Source organism: Oxyura jamaicensis, chromosome Z, assembly GCF_011077185.1.
Source record: "Oxyura jamaicensis isolate SHBP4307 breed ruddy duck chromosome Z, BPBGC_Ojam_1.0, whole genome shotgun sequence".
Lineage (NCBI taxonomy): Eukaryota > Metazoa > Chordata > Aves > Anseriformes > Anatidae > Oxyura > Oxyura jamaicensis.
This window is the reverse complement of record NC_048926.1, coordinates 58986813-59003093: the sequence shown is the minus strand read 5'-3', so window position 1 is coordinate 59003093 and position 16281 is coordinate 58986813. Positions and strand designations below refer to the sequence as shown.

Below are 16281 nucleotides of genomic sequence, written 5' to 3'. Positions count from 1 at the left end.
TATTGCATTTTTGGTAGTTTTCATTTACTGACCCTGACTAAAACCATTCAGTTCGCTTCTGTGTTAGAGCTCAAGTAGCCATGTATATTTTAGTGAAATTCATATTGCCTCCAAATTAGTATACTGTATGAGCAGCTGTATTTACCTAGCACTTTGGAATATATTTTGTATGAATGATTCTGTGTTCTCTCATACTTTCTAAAATAGACAGCAGACCTTCCTCTGACTAAAACAGACACAGATAAACACACCCTTAGAGATATATACCACATTTTACATACTTTATGGACATATACCATGAAGGTATGTACCATGTATTCCGTATGATACTGGGCTACTTTAATTTAGAGTAGGGTAGTGTTCTTGTAGTTCTTCATCAGATATTTTAAAAACAATATGTCTTTTACCAGCTGGGCTCCTTTAAAAACAACAGATACTCAGAAGTTCAGGTCTGTTTAGGTCTGCAGTGGGAAAACACATTGATAATGCAAGGGTGGAGGGGTTTTGTGGGTACCAATTAAATACCCATGGAATGCAATGAAAATTCTGGTTCACAATATAGAAAAAATAAAAATCTGTTATTGAGAGCTTAGTTACTATGTTGTAGATATTGAAATTCATTAAATATTTTATGAAGAGATCAGCCATTCATTGCTTAATAAGGATTTTACATTGTATCTTTGGATTTCATAGGTTTCTCCGATATTTTATTTTTGTCAGAAATCAGAGGAAATGTGAACCTGCTATATCTATTTATGTACTGTTTTTTCATGAACATATGTTTTGCTTATCTTTGGAAGTGTCCCTATGTACATTAATCTTGTTTCAGAAGCAGTGACCTAAGTCTTGCATTGAAAGTTTCCCTTTTCTATCACATTTGTGAGTGATTTACTCATGTGTGTAAGGAAATTTGTAGAACTGATTTAACTTAGGTATAATCTAGGGCAGACACTAGATGATGTTATGTAGAACACTGTAAGGCACCCTGGAAATGCTTTGAAATTTCTTGCTTATTTGGTGTCTTGAAAAAAGACTGTCAAACAGACAGTTTTATGATGTGGTAAAACACTTTTTCCACTTTGATTTCAATACATTTGTAGAACAGTATACATGTCTGGTAGGATTGTGACACTGGAGCTCACTCAGAGAATCTGAAATACAATTTACTGGAGTCCTTGAGTATACTGTAATCTGTGTGGTTTCAGAAAAATCTATACTTGTATTGATATGACTTTATGACTTTATTATATCAGTATTGATGTAACACCGTAGCAGTGATCTGTAGCATTCTCCAACTACTGACATGCAGCCTGATTAGATTTGTGTATTGTCTGAAGCTTGGTAGATACAGATCAGTTCTGTATAGACAGACAATTACATATCTGTCTGAACTAATGTGTGAGAGTAAATAAGTGCATTCTATGTTCTTTATATGCCATCAAAGTGAAAATCAAAACAAAACAAGTGTGGTTTACCAAGTTGTTCTATGCTATCATGCTTTATGTAGCAATTTAAAGGAAAAATGTCATGATATTTTTCCTTCCTAAGGAATGTTATTTTTGATTAAACATTATAGCAAAATCTTCTAAAATGTCTTTAAAATACCATGCAATGATTTTTCAAAGCTGATGCAGAAGGGATTATGACTGCATACATGGAATCTAGTAATAATTTACCCTGGTGGTAGTGTTTTAAGGAGCCCATATCTTTCTACTCTTTGGGTGTCTTAGTTACTGCAATGCACTAAGAGGTGCTCTGTGCTCACCCTTGTCAAAGTATCCTCAGACTTGTTCAGTCACTGTTCACATTTATAATTTAGGCTGAGGACTGGTTTGGCCTCTGTGACTTCATGGGGAAAGACAGAGAAGTTGTGAGAAACCATGAAAGCACCTGTTGTAACCAAAGCACTCTTCTGGCACAGACATGACTGATTTACTGAGGTGTAAGGAAATGTTTCCATTGTTTTATTTCATCAAGCAGCATCCTATTTCACAGCCTTCCTTTGTTGCTGTGCCTTCACTCTATGTCTCAGTTCAACCTGTCTCCCATTACATTCCTTTGCCAAAAAAGGCAACCAAAGATCATCAGGGTGAGGTGAGGGGAAACATGAAACTCTCTTTGGACCTCTGCACCATTCCCCTCTGCTTGAGTGACTCTTTGCTCATGTAGCCCATGACCTATAAAGTTGAAAGAGATTGCTACACCTTGAAATATGTGAAAGAATTCCAAAAGACTTTTTTCCACCTTGTTGATGGCTATTTTGATAGACTCTTCTCTGTGAACTTTGTTGGGTAAATTTCATTTTCTAACAGGTTGTCACAAATGTTTTATGTCAACAAACAACAAAGCAGTTCTTCATAAAACAGCACAAATGAATGTATATGCTAGATGTTCCTTCTGTATGAGTCATTCATAAATGTTTGTACAATAATTATAATGGGAATGGATGGATAGTTGTAGGTAGAACTTTAGTGAACAGGTTTAGGAGGAAGACTGTTTATTAAACTGTTAAGCAAACTGAAATAAAAAGACCCCTGCTGTGGTGGTTTTACCATGCTAGGCAGCTAAACACCACAACCGCTCTCTCACTCCCCCTCCTCAGATGAGGAGGGGAAGAAGTAAAAGAAAGAACAACTCACAGGCTGAGATAAGGATAATTTAATTAAAGAGAAAATATATTATTAAGGAAATATTATTATTAATTAAACAATTCAACTAAAGGGAAAAAAGGGAAAGGGGAAGAGGAAGGGGGAAAGGGAAAGGGAATAACAAAACAAAACAAGTAAAGGCTATGTGGAAGTGCAGAGGAAAGAAATTACTCTCCACTTTCCACAAATGAGCGATGCTTGACCACATCCTTGAAGCAGGGCCTCAACACACGTAGCCGGTGTTAGGGAGGAGGACAGATGTTTTCACAATGAGAGCCTTCCCTCCTCCCCCCCCTTTCTTCCTTTTTCCACCTTTAATTGCTGAGTGTGACATCATATGGTATGGAATATCCCTTTGGTTGGTTTAGGTCAGCTGCCCTGGTGATGTTTCTTTCTCACTTTTTTGCTCACCCCCTAGGAGGGTTAGAGAGAGTCCTGATGCTGTGCCAGCACTGCTCAGCAGCAGACACAACACTGGTGTGATACCACTGCTGTTCTAGCTACAAGTGCAGAGTGCAGCACTGTATGGGCTGCTGCAGGGAAAGTTAACATCCCAGCCAGACCCAGTACACCTACCCATAAAACTGGTAAATGAAATGAGAAAAAAGATTTTCTTTCAGAGGCCTATGGTGATAGCACATTTATTGTTAATTAGATATTTCAGCATTGATGTCAAAGAATCTGCTTTCATGAAACTAGAACAGACATGTGTCATTATTGCTGCTTGTTAATAAGACAGCTTTGTTAAATTTTTATTCACACAATTCACAATGGGAACTCTTGATGTCTAGAAAACACTAGACAAGTGAACCAGATCCGGATTTCTAAATTGATTAATATATCTTTATTACTAGGTCCTATATATGTTGTTTGATGAGATCATAACTCCCTTGGTGCTTAAGTCATGCATGAATTTACAGGATTCACAGGCATTGGCTGTCTGATGATAATATAGCTTTGTATATTGAGCAAGAATCAACTCTGTGAAGATTCAGAGTACTGATTTGATTTGGAATTCACATCTTAAAACTCACTTAGGGTGAGATTAGACTGGGAAGTTGCCACACAGCTGGGTAAATAATTGTGTATTATTAAATTGTTTGACAAAGCCTCTCTATGTTTCCTAAATTCTCTATGAGGCTTTTATTTTTCACATTTATTCGCAGAATAGGATATTAAAATATATTTAATGATTGAAAATCATCTAGTTCAGCCTCCTGCTGAAGTCACGGACAACTAAATCTAGTTGCCTTGGGCTTTGTCCAGTCAAGGTTTTAATATCTCCTAGAATGACCGAGTTTTCACAGTCTCTTGGGATACCTGTTTCAATGTTTCATCAGCCTCACCGATTCCTCCCCCTTCCACAGTAGGTAATCCAAATGTCTTTATTTATTTATTTATTTATTTTCAGCTTGTGACTGTTGCCTCCCATTCCTCCAGTGTGCATCTCCAAGAGTGTCTGGCTCTTTCCTTCACTGTGTCCTTCCATTAGGTTGTTCACAAATAATAATGTTCCTTTTAGTCTTCTACTCTCCAAGTTAAATATCATTCTCTCAGCTTCTCTTCCAGAGAAGCATACAATATCGTTTCATAAATGTCTCTGTGGCCTTCCGCTGGACTTGCTTCAGTAACCCAATGTACTCCTTGTGCTGGGGATCCCAGAAATGTGCACAGCATTCCAGATGTGGCTTCACCAGTGCCAAATATTAGGGAGAGATGATATCCTTCCAGCCACTGGTTACAGTCTATTTAACACAATGCAGTATGTGGCCCATATTTATATTACCTGTAGAATAATTTGCATAACCAATATCAGTTTCTTCTCCTAATTTCTGTCTGTTTGACAAATGCTTTTATCAAAAGGGGCTCAAATAAAAATGCAGATTGATGTTTATATAAAAAATCCTACCGTGGAGTAGAGAAAGTTGTTGAAGTGGTTTTCAACTCAGCCGTTCTGTCATAGACATTAGGAACATATAAGAGTACGTTTGAATTGGGAAGAAGTCAAAATCCATCAGTTAAAAGTATTTTGTCACTCACACTCTGTTTCTACCAGAAGGATTTCCATTGGTTTTACTCTGAACCATCATTCTGGTCACATTAGTAAAAACAAGATCCTTCTTGCTAGCACCTTTTTCTAGTCGCTACTGGCCCATGTATGCCTATGATGCTTTGTGAAGACCGGTGCTGCCCACATTGGGAATGGAAGGAAATAGGAATAAAATTCATAACATTTCAGTAGTCAAGATGACTCTTCTCAGAATATAATTCAGTCACACCATGGATCTTTGTTCAGTGGGTCTTCACCCCACATCACTGTACTGAAGAGCAGGAAAAAAAAAATCAGGTTTACAAAGAGCTATTTCCAATTAGAGCATTCCATTGCAATTCTTGCCTGCTGACTCAGATTACTTTACAAAGTTTCCTGTCTACTTGCATTCTATTCAGTTTGTCTTCTTACTTCTTTTCTTTTCTTTCTTCATCTCACTGCCTTAAATGGCTTGTACCACAATGACTGCAAGTTTTTTTTTTGCAAAATCCTTCATGGACTGTTTAGTAAAAGACAGAATACTCTCCTCAGTACACTGAAGTTGTCCTATTCCACTGTAACCCTTGCTGATGTATTTTGAATAAGAAATGTTTGTTGGATAAAAGCTTGCTTAACAGTCACAAAATCTTGAGATATTTTGTTTTAAAGAACACACACATTTCCACACCAGTATTAAAACAAAAACAAAAACAAAACAAAACAAAACAAAAAAACATACCAAAAAACAACAACAACAACAACAACAACAAACTTTCACCTTCTTTGCCATGAATTAGAGCTGGCAGGTTTCTGTATCTAGTTCTAACTTACGGCACTCAGTGCTAAAAAGGAATCCCTTCAAATTGTTAAAATAAATTAAAGCCACTGTCAGAGGCTGAAGACATCAAACCATAGCAAAAATATATTGTCAACCCTTAAATTTTGTGTTCTAAAAAGAATTTCATTCTCCAGCAACTTGACAGTAAAAATAGACAAAACCAATATTTTAGGACATTGTGCCAAATATCATGTGTGAAACCAGTGAGTGTCTTGCATTAAGCTGTGAGTTATAGCTTCCCAGTGTTGAGGATTGAAAAATGGCATATTTCTTGAGGCCTTTAGGATGTGCAAATTATCCATTGCTCTTGTCTGAATGACAATGTGGTCAAACTCTTCAGATAGCAACATGCCTGTATGTTATTATTTTTATATTCTTTTTCATATGTCTTCATATATCTGTGTGATATAAAGTTGCTATTAATTTAAAAATTGCCACTCACAGAATGTGAGAAAGGAAGACCAGCTGAAACAAAAACTCAACAACTGAAATTAGTATTCTGAGACAGCTGATAATTTGGTAAAGCTAATTATCATTTTCCAATATGCAACAATGTCAGAAATGTACTAAACTGTTTTTGCTTTGATAAGACATATCTTAAAACCTTTGTCATATAGCTCTGTTGCTTGTTTCAAATAAAATAAAATAAAACCAAATACAAAAACAAAACAACCACTCTTGCCCCAAAAGCCAAAGACAGTGGCTGAGTGCATTTTCTCTGTCATGATTCATTTTTCACGTAGTCCTGACCTTATCACTGATATTTAGAACTAGTATCAGTATTAATGATCAGGATCTGATTCTGCTAAATTATATAGTTTGAACAGCTTGTTCCTGAATTTGAAGGAAATAGTAGATTAAAAAAAAAAAAAAAGTTTATTTAACAGCTTCTTCCATGTATGTTGGGTCTAATGACATCTAGTTTTGCAGAGGTTTGTGATTAATCTGTTTAAGAGTTTTTACTGTACATCTCCCTTCCGTATTTCCAATGATGTGTCATAATAGTATGTTTGCTGAACACTCAGGCTTAATGGAGAAAATGGCTCTGTGTCTGCCACTTTCTTCCCAGGAATGCTGGAATATGGACCCCTTGATCTGCTCTAACAAGATGCCCAGTATATATAACTTCAGGACCTTATTTTTCAACTTTTTACTGCTCAGATGAATTTGAATGAATTTAAACTCCAAAGTAAGTGGGTGACAGAAAGTTGTCAAGTATACAAAAAAATAATAATAATAATAAAAAAAATCTTAGAGAAATAAGGCTAAAAATAACAAGAGCTTTAACTTTGTGACTACCCATTACAAACCTCACTGCCTGGTCCTTTCTTTTTTTCTGGTGTGTCCAGAATCTGTAGAAACCTGTCTCTGATGGCCTAGATTATTTGTTCACCTATTCTGGCTTCAATTACTTTTGCACTGCATTTGGCTAGAAATAGTCACCTGTGTAAAAATATGTATGTATTTTAGTTTTTAAAGGATTAAATCTTCTGCTAGAAAGATAACATATAATCATATATGACAGAAAATAAATCATAACAGATGCCATTCTCTGAGTTCTCTTTGCTTTTGGTAAATCCATGGAATTATTTGCCTAAAAACTACGGGTCAATTGACTTTATTTATTTATTTATTTATTTATTTTCCATTTAAGGTCATACCAGCCTTTCTCTAAATTATTTTGGATGATTGATCTGTTTAGACTTTTGTGTTTTGAACTGTGCTATTTCAGGGTACTGCACATTGATTAATACTATAATTAAATAATTATTATCATTCTATATATATTACCACTATCAATTTAAAAATCTTTTTTATTATTATTATTATTTTTTTCCCCATCTGGTTTAACATCTGGGATTAAGTTATGTTATGAGTACTGGTAAAATGCTCACTTGTGTGCAAAAATGTATTTATTTAATTAATACTTGTCACAATTAGCCTAAGCTTTTGATGTTCCTTTTATTTTAGTATTGGTTCTGTATTTATCTCTGGAAATGTTCCAGCAATAAAAAATGGTCTGAGGAATGTCTGCAACAGGTGTCATATAGTAAAGTAATGAAAGAATTGCATCAAAGACATTATTTTATTCTCTAATGTAATCTTCTAATGGATACATAACTTTTGACACTCTTATGCTTGATTTTGTACAGTTGCAGATATCTGTAGTGTTTCTAAGCTAGTGTCAGTTACTGTATCTTTTTCCCCTCTTGACATTTACTAACTTGTGATTTTTTGCTGTCTTGGAAACTAACCTATTTTTATACATAGCTTTTTTGACACTCAAGAAATCACAAATCTAACTACATCACTGGCTTATTACTGATTTCAGTATTTCCACTTTTTGATATAAAATGTCTCTTGCCTTATTCACTTTTAGTACCCTGGGAATTAATGTAAGTATTCTTTAGATGGTAGATGTCTAGGCCAGAAAATCATGACTTTAAGGCACAGACAATGTAGCATATTTTTGGAATAGTAAACTGGTATGCTGGAGCCTGATATTTCCAACCTATTTTCTGATGTCTTCAAACACTCTTGCTTCTTTTTGAATAATCAACGTTTTCAAATGTGTTAGATATCATGTAAAAGACAGCAACAATCTTATAAATGTGAAAAGATCTCTGTTTTGGTGTGTGTTTTACTCTGAGGTACATCTCTCTGTCACAAACATTCCACCTTTTATCCCTTTAAAACAACATACAGGCAGCATAAACCATGAAAAAGATAAGTTTTATGCTATTTACTCTGTAACAGCAAACAATTTTTAAAAATTATTATTATTATTTTCATGTGATTTTTGTCCTTTGAATGTAAAAAGAAATTAGAAATTTGTTCTGTCTGTGTGAAATCAAAATTATAATGTAACAGCCTTTGTCTTTGCCTTTAGTACTAACATTACAAAATGATGCTCTGCATGACGGTAGAAACTGAATTTGAGTTAACTGTCAAAACAACAGGCAAAGACTACATTGACTGCAATATGCAGCAGACACAGGACTCTCTGTCTTGTGCCTGTCTTTTTTGTGTTTCTGAAACACTGTGTACATTTATTACATATTAACGTTTCTAAATAATAATATGTTGCTGAGGTGTCCTTCTCTGTTTCTTATTTTTCATTTTTTGACATGCTTGCCTCTTTCCAAAGCTTTTTCCATTTAAAAGAAGAGTTGAAAGTACACGTCATGAATTGTGGAATAGAAGGGAAAAAGATTTGACATGTAAAGCACAACATTCCATTGGAACACTCTAATTTCAGTTCCAAATTTCATCTATACTATTTTTCAAATTACGAAATTTGATGCTTCTGCTTATATCTTGAGGGAACCGGCAGAGATAGTTGCCAACCCACTCTCCATTATATTTGAAAAGTCAGGGCAGTCAGGCAAAGTCCCTGGTGACTGGAAATGAAAGGGAAACATCACTCCCATCTTTAAAAATGGAATCATAGAATCATAGAATAGCTTGGGTTGGGAGGGACCTCAAAGATCACCTAGTTCCAACCCCCCTGCCATAGGCAGGGATGTCACCCACTGGATCAGGTTGCTCAGGGCCTCATCTAAGGTGTCTTGAACACCTCCAGGGATGGGACAACCACAACTTCTCTGAGCAACCTGTTCCTGTGCCTCACCACCCCGAGTGAAGAGATTCCTCATAATCTCTAATCTAAATCCCCATTCTTCTAGTTTAAAACCACTCCCCCTTGTCTTGTCATTATCTGATTGAGCAAGGACCTCTTTGCTCAAAGACCCTCTACATCTTTTTTGTAAGACCCTTTAAGTACTGAAAGTCACGATGAAGTCATCCTGAAGCCTTCTCTTCTGTAGGCTGAACAGCCCCAGCTCTCTCAGCCTTTTTTCATAGCAGAAGTGCTCCTGCCCCTTGATCAACTTTGTGGATTCCTCTGGACCCGCACTAACAGCCCCACATCCTTCTTGTGCTGGGGGCCCCAGACCTGGATGCAGCTCTCCAGGTGGGGCCTCACAAGGGCAGAGCAGAGGGGGACAATCACCTCCCTCCACCTCCTGGCCACCTCTCTGTTGGTACAGCCCAGAATGCAGTTGGCCTTCTGGGCTGCAAGAGTGCACTACTGGCTCGTGTCAAGCTTTTTGGAAGATGTCCCTGCCCATGGCAGCTGCTTAGTATTAGATGGTTCTAAGGTCCCTTCCAACTCAAACCCTTCTATGATTCTGTGATTATATGAAATCAACTAGCCTGTCCCTTGAACTCCTTCCATTACTTCTCAGCATGACAATGACTATAGGAATCTGATTGTCTCTGGGTGGTTATTGCATCATCATCTGAGAAATATTCAGGCAACTCTAGTGATAAAGCCCACTCAAGTGTGTTGGACTACACGACACACTTTTGGAGCAGGTGGAGCAGGAGGCAGGGTAGCCTGACCACCCTGCATTAAGTCTTGGTGCTGTGGGTTGGATCAGACTGGGCCCTCTAGCAGAGGCAGGCACCACAAGACTCACCTACTGGCAGCAGCCCTCTCCTCCTGGATTTCCACCACAGTGTTCACCTTCCCCATACAACTTCCAGGTCCCAGTTGCAGTCTTGCGTCTGTATCCTCAACACATGCACAGTGCTCCATGGGCTATTTACAATTGAAAAAGTAAGGCAGCTTGCTAGAAACTTCTTCCAGAATTGCAAATAAATCACAATGCCTTGCAACTGGAGTGAGCTCAAAACATCTGCACAAGCAGTTAACAGTGGTTACCATGGTTCCACTTATGCACACAAACATGTTAATCCTCTGCAACTCCATTGTGTGCCTGAACTGTAGATCTCCACAGTCAGTAAATTGACACACTTTACAGCTAATGATGCCAGCATTACAAGGAAATACAAACGCGGTGATCAGGCATAATAACACAGTCTTTTGCTATTTTAATGAGAACTGAAGGCTGTTAGTTCCTGAATAGCAGTGTGTCAGGCTGAAATCAGAATTTACTCAGAGCTGGAGAAAGGTACTCTTTCACTTTTGCCATGACCTGAGCAGAGAACACTCACTATCCCTTACAGGCACTTAGCCCCTTCATTTCATTCAGTGATTGACACTGATAACTTAAAAAAAAAAGGAGGGAAGGGAAGGGAAGGAAAGGGAAGGGAAGGGATAGTAGGACAAGGAGTGTCATATTCTGATAATTTTCATAAAAGTCATTCATAACTTTTACATCTACAACTTTAATGCTAAATTCTCCCACTCTCCACAGAAACTGAAGTGACCTGCAAGAATACTGTATCCTTCCTGCTCTGAGATGGTCACAGAACAACTCATAAAAGACTGAGATGCAGGAAACAAAAAAGAGAGAAAACAGAAAAGAAAAAAAAAAAAAGAGAGAGAGAAAAAAAAAAGAGAGAGAGAAAAAAAAAAGAGAGAGAAAAAAAAAAGAAAAAAGAACAGAGCACAAAACCTCCTATTGTCTGTAAAATTTGCTTCATTCAGAGAAAATCATGTCAAGCAACCTTACAACAAAAGCTACATGAACTTATGCCTCACATTCATTTGTGTTCTTTTATACCATTTCAGACTGTTCATTCCTTGAAGTTGAAGTTATCCTTTGAAGACAACTTCAATTTAAATGACATATTTTGGACTTTTACTTTCTTTAATATACATGCTTACTACAAAATACAAAGTAATCCACAATTATCAAATATATTTTCTACTTAAGTAGCATGAAGCAGATGACAGTTTCAAAACAGATTTTAATTTCAAATTAAGACTCTGTTAGGGAGTATAAAATCATAGTACTGTGATCTCCTAGGTCATTACTGCACAATGACATCTTAGGCACTTTTCTGGAAAATGCTAGCAATCTGCTAGATTTCTTACACATTATCAATAGATATATTTCCTTTGATTTTACTAGAATTTGGATCGGACCCTAGACAGCAGTTCTTATTAATTGAAATAAGAATAATAATTGAAATAATAATTGAAATAACATAAACCTTCAGTTTATGTTTTCGAGTTTATGTTTTAAACACGAATGCTGCTAATTCACAGTCCATATTCAAGAAAAGATTATTCCGATTGCTTTAAAGAATGTATGCAACAGAAATTCTTCTTCCTGCACCATTCAGCTCATCCATTCTGCTAGCATGCTGTATTTGCCCTAAGTTGGACTGCTGTAATTTACACTGCAACTCAGGCATCATAAACATCTATAATGATGTATTTTACTTAAATGAACAGTAGGAGAATATTTCCCCATTCCCACTTTGGGTTAAATCTAAGTTTTAATAAGGCCAGATAATCTAATTCAACCTCACTAAAAAGACCTGGAAGCTATGGGACCCCCACAGGGCCAATAGATGATTAGTTAATAATAGAAAAGCTACCAGCTACTGAGATGAGTGATAATTAGAATTACAGTGAAGTATGATAACAGAATCCAAGTAAGTGGCTGAAATGATATTGAGAACCAGTGATGGAAGGACCTCAGATCATCTGGCAAGAATACAAAGTACTCTCATGCTCTGAAGCCAATTTCTTCCTCTTCAAAAAGCACATTAAAACCCCGTCATCATTACTTTCTGCAGATGCCCCTCTCTCCAGAAGGCCTCTATGAAACCAGTAGTTCATGGCCCTCTTCACTTGCATTGTTACATGTTCTTAAAGGGGGTGTTACATCCTATCTGAAAACATGCTTCTATTTAATATCTCATTTTCAGGTAAGAATTGCTTTCTGAAGATAGTTCATTTCCCTATTTTTGCTATGATATCATCAGAAAGCAGTAGTTATGAGCTGTGAGTACTTTTCTGGGAGTCCTGAAGTTTTAGAAGGTGAAGAAGCAGAAAGTGCTGGAGCTTTTAGTTACTTTCTTAATTCTTGGTAGAAGTTGCTCTCCACTGACCATGAGACAGCAGGGACTGAGTCAGAAAATAAGTGCAGTTGGTTAACATGGATAACCTTACTTCTTTATTTTCTCCTTTTCACACAGATTCTTTACATGTATGTGCACAGGTTTTTGTTGTTGTTTTTACATCTTTACTTAATAAAGTAAAAAATAGAAAAATATGTCTGACTAAAAATAAATTATCTACCAATGGAAAATGAAGTACCACTTATTGAAGGATTACACCACTCTAGCTCCTTTTCACCACACACTTAAACAACAAGTTTATTATAGAGATTATTACAGAATCACATAATCACAGAATAGTCTAGGTTGGAAGAGACCTCTAAGATCACCGAGTCCAACCTCTGACCTAACGCTAACAAATCTTCCACTAAACCATATCCCTAAGCTCTACATCTAAATGTCTTTTAAAGACCTCCAGGGATGGTGACTCAACCACTTTATTAATAAATTAATGAATCAGTATTATTATAACTAAATGTTACATGAATATAAAAAATATCAATTAATAAGAGACTTCAAAGGATGTCTGTTTTCAAATCACAACTGTATTTGCTGCACAAGTTGGTGTTCACATGCTAATCCTGAGGTTTGTTAAGAACATTTAATACTATCTGCTAGCATACACTAGGCTTGTTGTATGCATGACTCATCCATAACCCATTAACCGCAGCACCAGTGGTACTTTTGAGCAGACATACTCCTTCTTTCTAGATATCAGGGAAATTAATCTGGTTAAAGAACCACAAATGCATCACGTCCTTCTATCCCTACCAAACCGCAATTCTGAAGAGGAGAAATTGTAAAGGCAAACAGCAAGAAAATTGTATGTCAGCCCCACAAGTGGTATTTACTTCTTGTCTTCAGACAAGCAATATGGGTTTCTATAAGTATGCAGTTGGTATAAAAGTTCTGTGGGATGGGTCTGATGTTTAACTGTGATTATTGCCAAGTCCCACCTGACTGCTTCTGTTTGGAAATTGCCAGGGACCAGTGCTGAAGTGTCATAATCTATAATTTCCATCAGGGTTTTGAGGAAGGGCTGGGTGTGGCAGAAGGCAGAGTGTATTCAGAGCATATTCATCCCCTCTAACAAGATACGGAACACAACAAATAAAAATCCTCTTTTGGGACTACTTTAAAGGAAATTATTCATGCTTCAAAGGATGTGGAATGCTTACAGATCATAGATTTAAGAGGACGGTGCTCCTTTTTATGAACATGAAATATAATTCAGCTCAAAGTTCTGCATTTGAACACAGTAGAGGACAATACTAATATTTCATAGACAAATATAGGGATGTTGAAACTCATATGGAAGAAAAGACCAACGTTACATCAAGTCTGAATTACACTCTATAAAGTTGCACTCTGAATAACAGATTCCAGCAAGTCTGTAAATCTATCTTGTTTTCATTTACCTGATAGATTATTTTTGGTCCATCAAAAAGGGATGCCCATACAGAAAGTAATTCATTGCCTTTCTCTCTAGAAGCATATGGTCCCTACACACAGCCTCTAATGGCCCAAAGCCTGATCTTAAACTCATGGTATGCCTGCATTGTGTCATATTCCATCAGGAGTCAGTGTGCAAATAACATATTTCCATTTTTAAAGTCTGAAAAATGTCACAAAAAGCTTTTGGCATTTACATGACTCAGACAATCACACTTACACCCTCTAATTCTCTCTGCAGATAATTTCTAATGTTCAATATATAACCACAGGAGGAAATCAGAAATAACTATTAAAGTAAAGACTAAAGTTCTGCAACATAGCCATGAAAGTATGCCAGACTACAAAAAGAGACTATTTAAAGTGACACTATTGACAGTTATTGTTTATAATGTGAAAATCAAAAGATAATGCACTTAAACAACAAAATGTCTTTATACATAAAGAGATTGAATTACAAAATGTCATCCCTGAAATGTGGAACATATTAGTGCATCTGCATAAATAAGTTTTTCACCTGTGTCTTTATAGAAAATAAATCCACCAGAAGTAGCTCTGTCTTTTTCCATGCAGCATTTCTTTAGCTGTAATACTCAAAAAAAGTGTGATAGTCTGTTTTCTCCTTCTAGTACTTTAAAAGAAACAAATTAACAGCACACCTGTTTCATATCTGAACCTCGTAGGAAGATAACACTGTACCCAGCATGTTGCATATGTTGTGTTTGGAAACCGGAGCTACAATGGCCACATATCGTAATGTAACACATAATGTCAATGAAAAACAAGAGCCAAACAGCCTAATGTCTGTCCTGATGGCAGAGAGAAAGCATACGAGAGAAATGTCATTAAAATAGGAAGAAGGAGGAAAAAGGAGTTGCTGTCAGAGTGCTAGCAGGAAGTAGTTACTTCTTACAGGGTTGTTGTTCTCTATCTGGGATGAGAAAATACCAAATGAAACATAGTCAACCATAGACTCTCCCTGGCATAACTTGGGAAGAGTCTGTAAGCATCACTGTTCTCCAGTCTCCCTTTTATGAAAAAGAATTAAGTAGAAAGACAACAAGTAGCTGAAGTGGAAGCGAAAAGAATGAGGAAGTATTGCATGGTGTGTGGTGGTTGTCTGCACGTGCAGAGAGGTGGTAGAGGGATGAGTGTAAATTCACAGCTGTATTACCATTAGCATTGTGTATTAAGCAAAACAGAGCCAGCACACTTCAGAGAAAGCAAAGCCCACTTTTCCATTTTTCAACACACCTCAGGCATCCCCTTAGATGGCCCAGTATGTTTCTGCTGTCACATAACTTTCTGATACAAGTAGGATAAGGTCAACAAACTTTAAGATTCACCCTAGTGTTCAAAGGGGTGATCATGTCCATACAAAAATAAATGTAATTTGATTACTCAGTTGTGGATTTTTTCCCATGCTGGGCAACTGAACTCCACCACAATCACAGTCTCACTCCCCCTCCTCAAAGGAAAAGGGGCTAAATTACAATGAAAAGGGCTCAAGGCTTGAAATAAGGACAGGGAGATCACTCACCAATTATCTACATGGGCAAAACAGACTCAGCATAAGGGAGGTTAATACAATTTATTGCCTATCACTAGCAGACTAGCACAGTGAGAAACTGAAAGTATATTAAAAACACCTTCACACCCCATCCTAACTCTTCTACATCCACCCACTGAGCAGTGCAGGGGAACGTGGCATGGGGTTGTGGTCAGTCCCTAGCACTTTGTCTCTGCTGATCCTTCACAGTCACTCTCTACCCCTGCTCCACTGTGGGCTCCTCCATGGGCTACAGCATGGAGATCTGCTCCACTGTGGGACCCATGGGCTGGGGTGACAGCCTGGAGCAGGGGACAGCCTGCTCCACCAGGGGCCTTTCCACAGACACGGGGAAACTTCTGCTGCATGCCTGGAGCATCTCAGGTCCTCCTTCTGCACTGGCCTTGGGGACTGCAGGGCTGATTCTTTCCCATTTTCTCAGCCCTCCCAGCAGCTGTTGCCCAACAGCTCTTCCCCTTCCTTAACTCCCTTCTCCCAGAGGCCCACCCAGAGTCACTTCCTGGCTCAGCTCTGACCAGCAGTGGGTCCCTTTTGGAGAAGCTGGAGCTTCTGTATTTGCCTAACAGCTTCTAGGTCTTATTACTAACTCAGTAACATTTCCTATGCAATTCTTGCTACAAGGGCTTGAACAGTAGTTGATCAATTATCAATCAGAAGTCTCCAGGAGCTGTGATTTTTGAAATACAAGGGAAAGACAAATATTGAAGAATAAAGGGCTCAGAATTCTGAATGCACCATTAAATATCAAAGTAACTACAAATTTTGTACTGGTTATCATCATAATTGCACAATTTTGATGTTGAAATATTGAGAAAAAGTTTTCCTTTCCTTTCCTTTCCTTTCCTTTCCTTTCCTTTCCTTTCCT

At 37.3% G+C, this 16281-nt stretch overlaps 1 long non-coding RNA gene across 1 annotated transcript in view; it reads left to right on the top strand.

Moving 5' to 3' along the window:
• Positions 1-11433, top strand: part of LOC118156782 — a 30088-nt gene extending 18655 nt beyond the window's left edge. The window contains exon 3 of the long non-coding RNA XR_004746435.1: positions 10738-11433. This is a non-coding gene — a long non-coding RNA (uncharacterized LOC118156782). The remainder of the gene's footprint in view (positions 1-10737) is intronic.
• The last annotated feature ends 4848 nt before the right edge of the window (positions 11434-16281 follow it).